The sequence below is a fragment of the Leptopilina heterotoma genome, unplaced genomic scaffold, assembly GCF_015476425.1.
Source record: "Leptopilina heterotoma isolate Lh14 unplaced genomic scaffold, ASM1547642v1 Lhet_360, whole genome shotgun sequence".
Taxonomy (NCBI): domain Eukaryota; kingdom Metazoa; phylum Arthropoda; class Insecta; order Hymenoptera; family Figitidae; genus Leptopilina; species Leptopilina heterotoma.
Genome location: NW_025111041.1, coordinates 37,765 through 56,646, shown reverse-complemented (window position 1 = coordinate 56,646; position 18,882 = coordinate 37,765).

Genomic DNA, 18,882 nt, shown 5'->3' with positions numbered 1-18,882 from the left:
TAAATTTTAAAAACTTAAAGTTTAATTTTAACTTAAAGTTTAAAAAACGTGTTATTCTTTTGAAAAAAAATATCAATTTTAAACATTTATTTCATTTATATATATATATATATATATATATATATATATATAAATCTTAAATGATCTTTAATTTTTTTTTAATTCTTTACATCAAAAGGTTTATTGGTATTTTAATAAAATCCAATATATCTTTTATTATTAATTATTATAATTCATTTTTGTTAATTAATACTCATAAGTTAAAGATGGCGTATCGGAAAGGTCAACAAAAATTGATTTCTCTAAACTAAAAACCTATAAACAAAAAGTTGAAAAAATCCCAGGAAGGCCAATGAACAATGATTCAATTGAACGTGATAGCAATAAAATTCGAAAGAGAATACGATCTCCAGATAAACTCGGTACTTTTAAAAATCGATAATATTAGAGTTCACTTGAGAGCATGATATGTGGACATCCACATGAAAAGGGCCCATATTATCGGCTCTAGTTTTCGAGATATTGGCAATTTAGTAATTTTGGAGCAAAATCTTAATTTTTTGTTTATTTTTTTTATCAATCTACATGTTTTGACAAGTCGAATCATGCGGTTTTCATTAATTTATCGATAATTTAACTGTTTGATTTCATTGATTCTTTAGAAAAATGAAAAGGGCCCATTTTGTCGGTCATTTGCAAAAGTAGTCCGTATTTTAAAAATGGAGGTGTGGAAAAAATTAAAACCTCTTGATTTTTCATCTTTAAGGTATCCTGGACTGTAAACAATTCTTATCAGAATAACTTCCCAGAAGAACCAGAGATATTGATTTTATATTTTTTTTCGTAATTGTCAAAATTAAAATTTGGATATTGCGTCAATTTTTTCATACACTGAGAAAAATAGAGTTTAAAAAACTGGGAGTCAATATTGAAAAAACTGGACTCAGTCCAGTAAAAGTACATTAATTTATTTCCATCAAGCATCTTAGGGTGTTGCGTATAGTGTATAGAGGGCCTTAGTTCCAAATGTCACTGTAAAGAGCATTGAAACACAGGCGATGATTATAAGGCGCGCTGCAGTGTGCATAGTAGAGAAACTGGACTCAGTCCCCTACTTCGAAATTTTCACAATAAAGGAACGCAGGCGCGAAACCTGTCAAAATAAATGGCCGACGCGACACGAGTGTTTCCTTGTATTCACTTCGTCAATTTTATATAAAAAAAACAATAACCAATCATTAAAAAAAAGAAAAATGTGTTAAATGCACTCTTTATATATTCATATTCCTTAATTCACAAGTTTTATTCTTCCCATATCTTCATACTTACAATTAACAACTAAATGCATCGGAAAATCTTACAATCATACGGGATTGAACATCTACCTAACCATACAACTAAATATACGCATAATTATAAATCGCACGCTTTTACATTAAGCCTCTCGGCTACGCAATTGATGGGGGAAATTTCCTATTTAAGAAACATCCCTTACCAATGAAATAAATTAGAATATGCGTCGATTTTACTTTGTAATTAATGTAAGTATGGATGTCAACAATATTCATAATATTGAATAAATAATATTGTCAACTAGTTTAAATTTGATACGGTTATTAGAATTTAATAATAAATAAATAAAAAACATTAATTTTTTCTTAATAACCTTGAAACCTTTTTTAAGTTTGACAGTCCTCATGGTAAATTTGATTATTCTTTTTTTTCGTGTACAAAATAGTTAATTGACCTTGAATGAAATGTATAATTAATTATTCTCACAGCAATATTTAATAATTTAATGAGCTTAACTGCATTGCATAATAGTTGAGAGTAGTAAGAGTAAGTGAAACGGTAAGATAAGTGAACGACCATTAGTGTGAGAGAGAGAGAATAACTTGTGGTTTTCGAGTAGGTATCTACTTTATGTGCACGGCGTTCATTTTTCGAAAGAACTGGACTGAGTACTATTTGTTCAATATTCGCTTCTATTATTGACTTGTGTTTTGTACACTGCCGCGTTCTTTTAACAATTACATGAGAAAGAAATTTCTCATTCCAATTTTTTATACTCTTATTCCCTCTTAGACTATATAAACAGTCTTGTTTAAGCTGATGAATGGGATAACTTGTGTTGAGTCCCAAACTGTTCAGCTATGAAACTTCTAATACTATAGTGTGTACCTGTCACATATTATTCTATAAAGGAGTACTACACTGACTGCATAAATCATTTTTCCATTTTTCTCCGTGTAAAAGAGACTGTCAAAAAATTTTAAATAAGTTTAATATCTATTCCGTTTTTCTCGAAATGAGGTTTTTGGTAATTTGAAATTACAAATCATGGTATAAATGAAGATGATAAAATTTCTGATGAGAATAGTGATGAAGAGATTCCAACATTTAATAAAAAAGAACACATTGATGCTGCTCGAATAATAGCTGGTTCTTTACCAGGGAAAGGTAAAAGTTACAATTTTTATGTGAATTAATGGTAAATAATATTTATTTTATTAATTTAATTAGGGGAATGTAGTCAAGGTTGGTCTACTGTCTAGGTAGGCCATCGCGATTTTTTGGACAAGTTCACTAGCGCCACCTACACGCATGCTTGTCGAAGCTTGTCTTAGTGTAACCTAACTTTTTGTTCAATTACATTTTCGGAGGATCGAAAATTGTGTTTTCTGTGACGTCGGTACAAAAAAAGCTCAAAAAAAGTTTTGTGCATAATGTGAAAAACCATTAATAAAAGATAAAAAACAAATTGAATCGTCAAGGCAAGTATGCAGAAAATTTGTGGGACTCATGGTTGAAAGGAAAACAAAGTAAAAAATCGAATCCCGAAACGTATTTCTTTATGGTTACAACAATTCGGTAATGTTACTTACTGTCAAGGTCGGCCACTATGTGTTTAAAATGCGCAAAGTTGAGGACGAGCTACTTCATTTGCAAAAACTGCAATTCTGTATAACTCATAATATAATTGATCATCTTATTAATATTTTTATTTAATTTTATTAATATTTTAGTGCAGAATTTTTTTTTATTTATATTTATTTTTTTATATTGTTTATTGTTATTATTTTGTTATTTTATTAAGTTACAAACTGTAAACAATAAAGAATCAATATTCCGTAACTCCAAACATGTTATTTTATTTTTTAACGATTAATGCCCTTTGAATTTTAAACATGGCCGACCTTGACTGTAATGGCCAACCTCGACTACAAATTTTTTTTTTTTTAAATCTTTATAACTTTTTCATTTTAAAACCAATCAATTTACTTTGTACAGAAAAGATGTTCCTATTAAACAGGACTTTCCAACCATATACTTCAATTGTCCAAATTCATTTTTAAAAAAAAGTTATAAACAAAAGTCAAAAAGGTGGCCGACCTAGACTATGTTCCCCTACATATATTTAAATCTTATTCTGTTTTTTGTCTGGAATTTTTTTTATAATTACTTTCAATAAAATCAAATCTAAAAAGTTTATTGTTAATTAGTTTAACATATTTTAATGTGTAAATTAATAAGAAATTATATTTTCAGTAACACAATCCGACATAGAACGTCAAGAATTACTTTTAGCTGCAATGAAGTACAATTTTCAATGCGATCAAAAGTTAAATAACAATTATAATACGCCGTTACATCCACCCAGTCACTACTATCAAGATGGAAATGATAAAGTAATAAAAAAATATATTTTTTATCAGATTTCGTTGTATTAAATTTTTTTCAACTGTTTCTTTAAAATTTTTATTTTTAATTACTAAAATTTGTTATATAAATGTTACAGTTAGAAATAGCTCCAGAATGTGGGTTCTACATGCATAGGAATAAAATTGCTTACATAGAATGCCAATCTGAAATTTTATCAGGACAATTTTCGTGGAAAACATTATGTCGTGAAGCTTTGATGGAGGTTTATGGAGCAAATTTAAAAAACTTTTGTGCGCTTGGAAAAAGAGGATCTACAAGGCCTGCTATTAGTCACCAATTCTTTACTGGATTATATGGTAAATATAATTAAATTGTTTAAGAAAATTCTGTTAGAGCTTTAAATATTTTTAATACTAAATATTAAATTCTGATAAATACATTTTTTATTTGTTAAATTAAAAGGAAACTATCAATCTTCAGAGTCAAATAAAAATAAGAACAACTAATTTTTGTAATTTGTGTTTTTTTTGTACTATTTTCTATAGTTTTTATAATTTTTTTAAAAAACTATAGAATATTTTTACTTTCTGAAGAGGACAGCTGAGCTGTCGAAACGTAAAAAGTTGTTCTTATTTTTATTTGACTTGCAAGATTCATTATTTTCATTTTAATTTAATTATATAAATTTTAACAAGTTATAAATTTATTTAAATATATTTTTTATTTGTATAGCATGGGCCTCTCGAAAAGCTAAAGAATATAATGAAGTGGTAGATCGCAAGGAATTTGTTGACTTAATAAATAAAACCGCTTCAAACAAACGAACGAAAGTAGAAAATAAAATAATATTAAACCAAAAAAGGAGGAAAATGGATAAGGAAAAAAATTAAATGCTATTATGAATTTAATTCCTTTTTAAAAGGCGACGTCATTTAAATGACGATTGAAAGTTTTTAATATTAAACATATTCAAAGTTGTACATGTTCTTAAATATTAAAAATTGTATTAGTTTATACCAAAGAGAAAATTTAAAAACAATCACACTATTTGAGTAACTATAAAAAGTTAAAAAGTGTTCAATATTTTATATTGCGTTACGTTTTTAAGAATAATTACAATTTATAAAAAAATAAAAAGTTTATATAATGTATTCATAAATAAGAAATAAAAAACCGTTTCTTGGCTTACTTAAAATGGTATTCAACTTTTTAGTTTTTGTGATTGCAAGATAATTTTTAACTTGTTTATGACAAATGTATAGTGTTTAATTAATACAAAAAAACACTATACATTTTATCATAAAAATTAGTTAAAAATTATCTTAAATATACTGTGAGCAGTTTTTCCAGGGTTTTAGCAGGGGGAAAAAATTCTGAAAGTAAGGGTCAAGCAGGGTTTCATTAGGTTCTAGGAACACCTGCTTTCCCCCTTTTACCATCTGAATTTGTCGCTAACCAGGGGTTTGCAGGAGGTAATCAGAGTTAACTTGCAATGCAAATAAACTCTGCTTTCATCCTATTACATCCTTACAAACCCTCAGTTTTAAGGAGGTAAGCAGGTCTAAAAGTTCGACTCGGGTATTTATAGGTAACAAATGGAAATTTAACGTTGGCTTAGCTGCATACTCTTAAAGAATTGCGTAACGTTCCCTTTTAAAAATACGCAGCTGTATCAACGTTAAATTTTTAACGTTACCTTCAAATTGTACAATAGTGTACCACCTTTTGTATAAAGTCCAATTATTGTTTTGAGTTTTACTGTACATATTAATGATAGATCGTCCAACGTCCTTCCGGCAGGACGAAAAAGACTCAGGTGAGTCCCTCCGAAATCACTAAAGAAAACTAACATGAATTCAGATTAATAAAAAATGATATATATCATTGGAAAGGTAATGAAACAAGCTTTCAGCGCATATAAATATCGAGCTTGTAAGTTCAAAACTAAGGGCTGGGTAGTTTGAAGAAGTTACATGTTCCAAAAATTCACATAATTTTTAGTCGCAGAATGACGAAGCCCGGTCCTGCCGGCAGGACGCTTTTCGCTTTATTTAAGAGACTACCTAGCCCAGGTTTATAAATTTAAAGACTCGATATTTACATCATTTGAAAGCTTGTTTCATTACCTTTCCAACGATATATTTAGTTTTATATTTATCTGCTTTCATATTAATTTTATAGAGCAATTTCGAAGGGACTCGTGCCTGAGTATTACTCAGATATACTGAACAATATTAAAAATGAATTTTTTTTTAATTGAACAATTAGGTTTCATACTTTGAACGTTTTTGAAGAGAAAGAGACTTGTCCGACCAAAAATTTTGATTTTCGGGGATTTTACATTAAATTTACGAAAGAATGTTTTTTTCACTGTTTATAGAAACATAGCAAGTTTGAAGGCTTTGAAAAATAGTTTAAAATTATTATTTTAAAAAGTCAAAAATATGTATTTTTTCGTCTTTTCGTCTACTTTAATCCCAAGGAGTGCCAGAAAAGAAAAGTTAAATTCCCTTTTTTTAAAAGCCTTTTTTTCGGAACGTCCTTCCGGCAGGACGGGCGCTTGGACGATTTATCATTAAGGATTTCATACCACTTTACACGCCTCATAATTCAAATTTTTTAAAGAATTTTTTTACATTTTGTAGACATTAGTCTAAACAATGTAAAGATCATTAGATCAATGATCATAAATTGACTTACTTTTTGTAACAGTTTATGCTAGCTTGGTTACATAGTTGCCTGCGTGTGTCACAGTTTGCCCAAAAATTGGGTAAAGTGAAGGTCCTGACATATTGACAGTATAGTTACCTGGTGGAACCATTAGTTTACCCAACTTTTGGGCAAACTGTGACACATGCAGGCAACTATGTAACCAAGTACAGCATAAAGTGTTACAAAAAGTAAATCAATTTATGATCATTGATCTAATGATCTTTACATTACTTATTGAACACTCTTTTAAAAATGTATTTCAATAACCACATAAAAAAATATTAAACATTTTCAGAATGCCCATGTGTAGCCATTTTAACCAATTTTGACAAAATTTTAAACAAAACATTTTCTCAGTGTAGGAAATATTTAATATTTCAATGGTCCTGTCAATATTCAGAATTTATTACAAACATATCATTTTTAATACATTACTTCTTAAAATTAAAGGGCTTCATAGAATAAGGGGACGAACGCGTGGTTCAAAGAGATAACACCAGTCAGGTATAGCAATGAACGACTCAAAACTTGTCAGTGCTACACGACTGTTAATATCCCTTCCAAGCTTCGCGTTCGTTCTTTTATTCTATGGAGCCTTTCAATTTATTATGGGTTTAAGGATTTTCTTAAAAAAATATATAAAAGCATTTTTAATTTTATTTAAAGATAATCTACATCAAAGTGCGTAATGGTAATTTTATGAAATCTATTAAATTCTTAGTATGAATATATTATATATTTTAAACAACTCATTCCAAATAATATTTAATCAATGCAACAATTTTATAATATATAAAAAAATTAATAAATTAATCATGGCATAGATACTACACAAAATTAAAGTGTGGAAACATTTGATGAAATGAAAGGGGAAAATATACAATGGGACATAAATTCATTTTATGACATTCATAATGATCGAAATGTGTACAATGAAGGTCAAAAGAAAAAAGAACATCCACAATTGCACTGCAAAAACAAGTGTCTCATTTTGAGACGTTTTGTCCCATATTTGAAACACATAAGATGTCTTAGTCCACATATTTGAAACATATATGTGTCTCATTTTAAGACGTTTCAAAGTGTCTTACACATTCAGCAATGCATTTTGAGACACGAAATGTGTTTCGAGTATCCGTCTCACCCTAAGAAGTCGTTTTACGTGTCTTATACGCATTGAGTTACCTTTAATGTCTTAAAATGAGACACGAGATGTAATTAAATGTCTCAATATAAAACAGATTTTGTATCTCAATAGTTTAAACACTTAAAGCAACTCACTTTAAGACACGAGTGAGATACCAGTTTTTGCAGTGTGCTCGGTATCTTAAACAGTCAATAAATTTTTTGTCCAACCTGCACGGAAAGTATGTCATTTAGAAAACTTAGAGCGCGCGTAAAGTATCTTATTCCCCTACCTCCGAACTGGCGGAAATAGTTATTTTCGTATCAAGGGCGTAAAATAGGTGATTACGACTCTGGTGAAATTTCGGGACCTCGGGGACATTTTCGCTCCCTCGGCTTCGCCTCAGGCGCGAAATTGTGTCCCCTCGGTCCCTTCATTTCGCCATCATCGCAATCACCTATTTTACGCCCATGATGCTAACATAATTTTTTGTCCTAACTGCATGGAAAGTATGTCATTGAGGGCACGAACGATTAAACACTCATATTAGTTAAAAATTAAACTATATAAATGTTAACTCTTTGAAGTCTATAATGATACAAATTTTAATATAGAAATAAGAAAACAATGTATTCTGGAAATATAGTTATTGCCAATGTTTATAACCGAAATGTGAACAAAACCAAACGTGTCATAATTTTTTTTTGAGAAAATCGAAAAAAATTGCACATTTTTCAAGACAAAATAAAACAAGTTAAAAATGTTTGCATTTTTATAGTCAACATAAAAAAACCCGAAAATATCACATTAAATGAAGAAAATCGAATAATTAACATGCGGGCGCAAAATACTCTTCTGCTTCCCCTACCCCTGGGTGGTAATGAGTTACTTTGCGCCCGCTCTAAGTGCCCGAAATAACATACTTTCCGTGCAGGTAGGACAAAAAGTATTTTGCGCCGGCATGTTAATTATTCGATTTTCTTCATTAAAATGCGATATTTTCAACTTTATTTTTTTCAGCTTTAATTGTGATTAACTCTATAAATTCTCGTACAATTTATACTTTGTATAGACCAATCGATTCGTCTTGATGCAGAGATAAAGATTTTATTATTATTAACTTCAATAATCAACTTAAAAAAATTTTTTTTAAAAAAAAGTCAAAACAAATTTTTTTCCATCAATCCATTTTGACATATTTTTATGATAAATATACCTGGAAAGTTTTAGCCGAGTTTAGCTAAATTTGTTAAAACCTCTTCGAGTTATCGTGTTCACAAAAAACGGGATCCACACACACATACATCCGGATAATTGTTCAGGGTCTTAGATAACATAGTCCTATATAGAAGAAAATTTGTTTAAAGGATTTTTAAAAATTTTGTAAATTAAACTACTACAAAACTTCCTCTACGAGGAAGCAAAAATATTAATTTTCAACAGAAGCAATTTAATAATATTTAATTGTTATAAACTATAGACAATCAAACTAACAACATAGATAATTCAAGTTCAATCTCGCTAAGCGCATTTGAGTCATTCGCAAGAAAGAAACAAGAGCATTTTCATTCCAATGGACAAGGTATAACCGAATTTGAAATTTATATTATATTATACTATATAACTTACTTTTAAAAAGATAATATGTAATTTACCATTTACGTGATAAAGTAAATAACAATCAATTATCAAAAGTTTAACAACAGTCTAAAAAGCTTAAATAATAATTAATCATTAAAAGTCTCACTTTTTTCCTACTTTTCGAAAATACTTATTTTTTTCATTTGTGTAAAATCTTGCTAGACAGTGTAATATTTAAACACAAATGCCTGAGATTTAACATTTAAATAAATTGTAAAAATAAAACCCGCATATAGAACAATATTTTTTTGATAAAAACTTACTTTAAACTTAAAATGAAACATCACAATATTTCCTTTAAAAACTTGATAAAGACTTCTTATAAGCTTAAGGTAATTTTCCGGTTGCTATACTCTTGAAAAAATTGATTTTCGATAGATTTTCTTCAAATTTTTGGAAAATGTTTCTATATGTACCCTTTAAATGTGGTAAAAATTTCAGAACCCTTTACGATGCTAAATTTTGAGTTATTCAAGTTCAAACTGTAACTTTTACATGCAATTATGTTAAAAATAAAAAATTTCTACCACAAAATCTCGTTTTTTGACATGGCAAAGGATTTTGCAATTTTTACCACGTTTAAAGGGCACCCGAAGAAACATTTTCTTAAAATTTTAAAAAAATCTATCGAAAATCAATTTCTTCAAGAGTAGTAGTCGGAGAAATACCTTAAAATATTTAGATAAAAAAACTTTCTCCAGAAACTGTTAACAAGTAACTTTGCATTTTCTAAATTTTAGAAACCACAACTCAAACTATTAAAAAATCTGTGAAAAAACCAAAGATTACGAGCGAAAAAATATTGAAACAGCCTTTACTTATAAAAAGTATGTCAGACTTATGTAAATTATATGATTTAAACAAATTAACAATAAGGGACCATCCATAAACCACGTAGCTCCGATTTTTGAACTTTTCGACACCTCCCCTCCCCTACGTAGCTTAACGTAGCATATTACCGAACCCCCTCCCCCCTACCTAATGGAACGTAGCTTTTTTCTTTTTTTGTATATTAAAATCTCTTTTCGAAAAATAATCAATAAAATCTTATTTTGAATTAAGTTAAACCAAAATTAAAGTACTCAAAATCGAGATTATTTGCAGAAGGGCTCTCTGCAATTGAAACATAGTAAACAATATTAAATGTTTTTAAATCATACCTAGTTTATTTTTTTCCTTGACAAGTAAGAGTTTGTTACAAGACTAATTCTTAATTTTAACCTATATATATATACATATATATATATATATATGTGTGTGTGTGTGTGTGTGTGTGTGTCTGTGACGCGCTCCCAAGAAAGGTACCTAAGAAGCAAAAAATTTGAGGTTATGTTTTAAATTTTGTAAGTAAAAATACGGAAACTAAATCAATTATTAATTCAAAATTGTTGGTCGTCAAGTCTTCACTATATTCGAAATATTCAATGAATATTGGTTTCAAATTCAAATAATTAAAAATGAACTTTTAATCAAGATAAATCTAACTCGAACTTTTTATAAAAGTGTACTAATGTACTAAACTTTAAAAAAAATTATAGAATATTTAGTAAAGTTATATCAAGTATCAAAAACTTGTAACAAATTTTAATATAACTTTACTAAATTTTATATAAATGTTTTAAAGTTAAGTATTTCTGATATCAAAATTCTACTTTGTCGCATTTTATCCTACATTTAAAACCTTTTGATTTTATTTAATGTTTTTTGGAATCATTTGAATCCGAATCCCATGATTCTGTAACTTTAATATTCTGATACATTATAACAAGTAACACTACCCAAGTGTCCTACGCCGATTAGGTACATGGTACATTACTACCCAAAAATTGATATTTAACCTAATTGACGAAGTAAATATTTTTCAGCTGTCTACTTTATAATTATTTATGAACATTCTCTGGTTGTCTAAAAATTAAAAACGATAATCAATAACCCCTTGAAAACAACCCTTAAAGTAAAATAACCACCCCTTAATGATAAAAGTTTTTGTGTATGAATGATAAAAGTTATATGGATCCGTTCGTCACATTTAAAAAATAATTTTTTATCCCACATGCACAAAAATGGCGCTTTTAGATAGCTGACGACAGGGAGTAAAGTCACTCATTTGTTCGACCATATGAAAATGGCGTCCATTTTCTCCCTTGTGCAAACATAATCGCTGATCCCATGCGTTATTTTTGCCCAAGGGAGAAAATAGGCCGCCATTTTCATATAAGTCGAACAAGTGAATGACTTTTTCTCCCTGTCGTCTGCTATCTGAAATCGCCACTTTTGTGCATTAGGAATAAAAAATATCGTAAGTAACACGAGAATAAAGGCAGCCTATTTGTTTACGCTGATTTTTGTGACACTTCTTCCGGTCTCGGGGCGCCCTCGACCTCCACTCGTGTCACAAAAATCACCGTAAACAAATGGCTGCCTTTATACCCTTGTTGCTTAATATACTATTTTTAACCTTTAAACTGCTATGCCGGTCTGACAGACCGCTACAAAAATTTTTTTTTTCTTATAACTTTTTTTCAAAGTATTTTTACATATGTTACAATACAAAACTTAACAAATTTAAAAAAAAAATTTTTGAAAAAGTTGTCAACTTGTTAGTTTATAATTAATTAAATATAATATAATAATAAATATAAATAATATAATATAAATAAATATAATAATAATATATATGGGGCATTCCATTTCAAAACGAACCACCTTATAAACAATTGACATTGTAAGGCAATTTTTAAATAATTATTTCTCCTATTTATTGAAGCGAAACTTTATTTACTATTAGTGATTTTAAAAGAAAATTTTCTCAACTTTATGATGGTAAAATTTTTTTTTAAAAAATAATAGAATTTCTGAAAAAAATTTAGTTTGAAAGTTAACCTTTTGAATATCTCAAAACATGTCGCATCCGATTTTCTTGTAATTTATGTAAAAATGAAGCTTAAAAATTCTAGTTTAATTTACTGTTAACATTATAATGGGCAATTCGGTTAAAATTAAGAAATTAATTAAATTTTACAAATATGTCAGAGGTTAAACTGTGTAAAAATTTGAAAAAAAACAAATTCTGCTCGATATATACATTATAACCTTCGAAATTCTTGTAAAATTAAATTTATTTCTTAATCTCAACCGAATTGCCCATTATAATGTTTACAGAAAATAAAACTACAATTTTTAAGCTTCATTTTGATATAAGTTTCAAGAAAATCGAACGCGACATGTTTTGAGATATTCAAAAGGTTAACTTTCAAACTTAATTTTTTTTATAAATTCTATTACTTTTTTAAAAAAAAATTTACCATCATAAAGTTGAGAAAATTTTCTTTTAAAATCACTAATAGTAAATAAAGTTTCGCTTCAATAAATAGGAGAAATATTTATTTAAAAATTGCCTTACAACGTCAATTGTTTAAAAGGTGGTTTGTTTTGAAATGGAATGCCCCATATAATTAATTATAATATAATTCAATTGTTAGTTGACAACTTTTTTAAATTTGTTAAGTTTTGTATTGTTACATATATAAAAATAAAAAAAATTGAATCAAAATAATATAAAAATGACTTTTTTATGTTAAAAAGTAAAAAATATTTACAATAGTTGTCTTTAGAAAATTATATATTAAAAAACCGTAAAAAGGGAATATCGGTCTGACATACCGGGGGTAGCACTGAGCGTGATTTTTCAGGACGTAGCAGTTTAAAGGATAATTAAAAATTTTTGAAAAATAATTTTTTTACACTACCGTCCACGAGTATCAGGACGATTACACGCGACACGATGCAAAAACATGCCATCACTTTTTCAATCATATATCGGAAATAAAAGGAGATAGTCCAGTCAAATTAGTCGAAAAAGAAGGCATATCACGTTTTATCTCAGGACCGCAATTTTTTTGCTTAAACCCTTCATTTTGGGGTAAAAATAAAGTGCCTTTTGGTACTTCGAACTCCGTCGGGAAAGCAAAAATTTTTTGCAAAATAGGTGCAAAAAGTCAGTTTTTTAAAATTACCGCTTTCTATTACATTTAAAGGTAAAAATAGTTATTATAAAAAAGAAAGTATAAAATTCTGAGCAATTCAAAAAAATGAACCTTGCAGCTCAAAAATTGACCGAGATATGCCCTCCGCAAAAAACCAGTTTTTTGTGATTTTAGCCAAAATTCGCTATTTTTCAGGTTTTTCAGAACTACTTCTAAAATAATGATTTTTTTAAAAATCACCAACAGAGGACTTAAACCTAACTAAATTCCTGACAATTTGAGACAAAAAAACAAAATAGTTTTAATAGTTTTAGAGTTACAGTCTCTCAAAGTTGATGCTTTTTGAGGTTAAATTGCAAAAAATTCTGTTATTAAACATGATTAAATTATGCGTGAATGAACTGTAAAATAAACAAACCTCTTCAAAACACATGACCGTTTAATAGTAAAATTTAGTTCTTTTTTAAATTTATCGTAATCAAGTCTATTTACATTGTTTTTCATTAACTTAATAGCCGTTTAATGACGTTTGTATGTATAAATTTAAAACATAAAAAAACTTTCATTTATTTGCGAAAAACATAATTTTTTGCAATTTAACCTCAAAAAGGATCAACTTTGAGAGACTGTACCTCTAAAACTATTAAAGCTATTTTGTTTTTTTTTGTCGCAAATTTTCAGGAATTTACTCAGGTTTAAGTCCTCTGTTGATCATTTTAAAAAAAAATCATTATTTTAGAAGTAGTTCTGAAGAAATTAAAAAATAGCGAATTTTTGCTAAAATCACGAAAAAACGGATTTTTTGCGGAGGGCATATCTCGCTCAATTTTTAAGCTACAAGGTTTACTTTTTATTAAATTGCTCAGATTTTTATACACTTTCTTTTTTATAACAACTTTTTTGACTAGTGTTGCACGTCAAGCAAAATATTCAAGAAATAAGTGAGTGCAAGACGGTTTCTTGTCTTTAAAGGCAAACTTCTTGCCACACTTCATATTGTTAATACGATCATCTTGAAATTCAATCATATCGTTCGAGAATTCTTGATATTTTTAAATTTAATTTAAAATTAGGGTTAACTAGATGTTTTTTAGTAGAATATCTAATGAATGATTCTAAACTAACCTCCTTAGTGTTTTTTAAATAATAAAATCTTAATTAAGAAATAATAAAGAAATACACGATTTAAAGGTTAATAATAATTTACTTATCTAAAATATCTAACGAATTAAAATATGTTATTGAAAAGTATCTTACTGCCGACTTTAGTATACCTAGTATTAACAATATTTCTTTTTAAAATATCTTTTGAAAATTTATAAATAAATTTAAAAATAATTTGACCAATAGAGAATTTAAATTGTCAAAAAATAAAATTTTTACATCAAATTTTAAAAATGATGTATAATCAATGTTTCGAAATTTAGGCCTGCAGGTTGACTCACATTTAAAAAATTTCTTTTGGATTATATAAAAAATTGATTAAAAAATCATTAGCATAATTTTTATAAGAAACTATTTTTAATTCTTAGAATTTAATTTTAATTTTTTTAATAATACCTTTTAATAAATTTAAATTGATTGATTAAATTTTTAGACTATAAAGTATAATGATTAAAAAAGCATCTTAGAAAAAATTGTAACTTAATTTATCCATAAAAATATTTCATGTGTTAGCACATGAAAAAGTCACATTTTTAATTTTTCAATTTCTTCACAAGTCAATTTCAGAATTTGTTCAACAAAAACATTTTTATTGCTTCCTTTTGCTCCAAAAGATCATAAAAAGTAATAACTAATCATTTGACAACAATATCAGTCGCGTTTTTAATTATGACACTTTTAGAATAAAAAATAATGCAAGTGGGACAATTTGCTTGCCTTTTTCCTACCAAATTTTATTTAATAAATTAAAATAGGTTATATATATTTCACCTCAATTTCTCAGTAAGCTTACAAATAATGTAATACTTCTGCTTTTAAATACGTAATATTAGAGTTAAATAAATTAAAAGAGACACTGATAACTATTAAACAATTTATTTAACACAATTCAATAATCAGTGACGTAAAAAATAGACGTGAAAGGTATTACATCAGTGAATTAATTTTCGAAAATAATGAGCATGAGGCCCATGAATTAAGAGTCATCAAAGACTTAATAGATTTGTCATTCAATTTATTGCGATGTTTTCTGATCGTCAATGCAGCTCGAGAAAATAAGCGTTCTGAAGACACTGATGTCGCTGGTATTGCCAAAAAATCACGAGCCATTTTACTAAGATTCGGATATTGTTGCTGGTGATCTTTCCACCATTTTAGCACATCGACTGCAGGCGCGGCTTTATCTGCAGCAAAATAGTGATTTAATTCCTGTTGATAATCATTTTTGCTTGCTCTTGATGTTGCAGAGGGCTGATTATTTTCTTTTTCATACAAAGAAAATAAATCAATTTCATCATCTAAATCCGAGGTTGATTGACTTTCTGTATTTTCTCCAAATGTTTCACTAACTGGATCTGAGATTTCCTATATTTTTTATTATTATTATTAATATTATATAATTTTTTATTAATTTATTTTTAAAATTTTACAGGGTTACCACAGGTGAGGGAATTCAGGGAAAAGTCAGAGAAAGTAAAATTGGTCAGGGAAATCAGGGAAAAGTCAGGGATTTTTATTAAAGTAACTGGAAAAAATTGAATTTTGGAAAAGTTACAAATAATTGCAAAAATTCAATTATTTTTAAAAGTAATAATAAAATTCTTTGCAAAATTTCAATTATTTTCGAAAAATTTTTCTCAATTCAATGATTTTCAATATCTACTCTTATAATAAAATTTTTCAAAAGAATTCAATTATTTAAAAAAAATGTTGATAAAATTCTAAGCAAAGTTTGCAATAATTCATTTTTTCCAGTAAATAATAACATTTTTTACAAAAATTCAATTATTTTCATGAACAATAAAACTCATCATAGAATTTCAACTATTTTTAATTTAATTGAATTCCTTGAAAAATTTAATTATTCTTGAAAATTTTATTAAAATTTCTCGAAAAAATTTAAATTTGTTGATAAAATTCTTTATGATAATTCGATTTCGAGAAACATTCATTTATTCAATAAATTATTTATTTTTGTATTTAAATAATTGAATTCTCGTAGAATTTTATTAATTTATGAAAATAATTGAATTCTTGCAATGAATTCGTGAAATGTAATTAAATTCTTACAAAAAATTTAAGAAAATAATTTTATTTTTCTAGGGATTTACTTTAAATTGTTTTATTAATAATTGAAATCCTCAGAAAAATTTTATAGTTTATGAAAATAATGGAATTCTTAAAACGAATTTTATCAATTTTTTTTAAATAATTCAATTCATGTCGAAAATTATATTACTTGTAAAAATAATTGAATTTGTACAACGAATTTTATTACATTTTATTTAAATAATTAAATTCTTTTGAAAACTTTTATTAAAATTGTAAATTTTGAAAATTATGCAAATAATTTCATTATTTGTAAAATGTACCTTAATTTAATTCTTGCAAAAAATTTTTGAAGATAATTTTTATTTTTCGAGAAATTTATTTAAAATTGTATTAAAAATAATTAAAACCCTGTGAAGAATTTTATTATTTATGAAAATAATTGAATTCTTGCAACGAATTTTATTAGAATTTTTGTAAATAATTTAACTTTTTTTAAAAAATTTTATGGAAATTAAAATTTTTATAAAATATGAAGATATTCTTATAAGTTGAATTTTAAAAATGTTTGAATTTGAATATTTAGAATAATTATAATTCCTATAGAAAAATAATTATTAAATACTCATTTACAAATTTAGTTATTGATGTTTGCAAATAATTTTACAATTTAAGAAATTCGTAAGTAAATGTAATATAGAATGTTTTTTTTTTAGTGTGATAATTTTTAGAGAGAATCAGAATATTCTTTAGGGTCAGGGAAAAAGTGAAAATTTTGTCTGGAAATCAGGCAAAAACAAAATTAATTTTTTGTGGCAACCCTGTTTTATTATACTTCCAACTATTTTTATTGGCATAATTATTTTCTTCAACATTTTTTTAAAGTTGTAATATTAATTTTTTATTGTTTGTAACTTTATTTGCTTATTATTTATCATTTTATTTATTAATTAACAATTTTAATAGATTACCATTTCCGATGGTGTGAAATACTCGGATTTAAATATTTCTTTAAACTTTTGCAATGACGTTGCTTTCATTTCTCTTCCCCAAGACGTCTTTGAAAATGTCTCTAGCTTAAACCTTAAACTTAAACTCTCTTGCTTAAACTTTTGCAATGACGTTGCTTTCATTTCTCTTCCCCAAGACGTCTTTGAAAATGTCTCTAGCTTAAACCGAGGATCCAAAATTAGGACTACACAATATATCCAATTAGATTTATTATAATGTTTCATCAATTTATCCAATCCTACATTAAGAGCTTTCAAAATGTTTTCTTCAACCGCATTTTTCTGGACTTTTTCATCTAAAATTTTAATTGAACTCTGGATCTTATCCAAAAGCATGTTGAATCCTACAATAACTAGGTTCAAGGTCGGGTAGTTTTCTCCACTAAATGAGGTAGTTAAAACCTTAAAGTGATTTAAATGCTTGTTAATTTCCTGCAATAAGACCCATTCTTCTTCGCTGATCATTAATTTTCGCAAATCTGAAAATTATTTTCTGTTAATAAATTTATAGCTGGGCGCATACGAATAGCTAAATTTATCATTGCACATGTCGAATTCCACCTAGTTTTTACGTCAATGTTGGGTGCTAACATTTTTATGCCACAAATTTCGCAACAGGATTTTAGTTTGCTAGTCCATTGTTCGGATCTCCTTAGAACAGTAAATAACTTTCGAAGTCTGGACAGTGGTGAACCAGTTAAGCGTGTTTTGATATGATTTAATACCTCATCAACTCCACCTTCATCTTCTTGATTTTCCTCATCAAAATCCATTTCTTCGACATCATTTTCATTCATTTTTTCTTCACACTCATCATCACTGACATCAGCAAGATTCAATATTTTCAACATACTTTGTACCGCAATGTTGAAAATATGCGCATAGCACTTGAAGTGTTGGTTTTCATAATCGAATGCCATCAGAAGAGATAACTCAAACATAAACCGATCATTTGCTGATGTATTGTCAAGTGTTATGCCCAAAACTTTAGATTCTATTCCGTAAGTATCAACTGCATCGTGAAAACATTTCGCTAAATCCTTCCCAGAATGAGCACCATAACAAGGACAAAAATCAATTACAATTGAGTGCAATATCCAATCATCGTCAATAAAATGACACGTTATTCCGTTATATCCACGATGAGTAATTGCAGTCCAACCATCCATAGTGAATGACATTTTAGATTTATTGTTTTGAAAGATTTTTTGAAGACTCAATTGCATTTTCGAAAACCTGTCTACAACCATACTTTTTAAACGATTACGTTTAGGAATTTTAGCCAAGGGATTCATAAAGCAGAACAATTTTTGTGTTGTATCGTCATCGAAGAATTGAAACGGGAGATATTTTATCGCCACCCAATCCACTAACATCTCGTCCAGGTTTTCTTGTTGAAACACCTAATTATTATTTAGATTTTAGTAATATTTAATAGTAAATATATTTTTAGTATTTATTTTTTTAGTTATATTTGTTTATATTTCTCGGTTATATTTTTCATTTTTTATTATTTCGTGTGTAAATATAT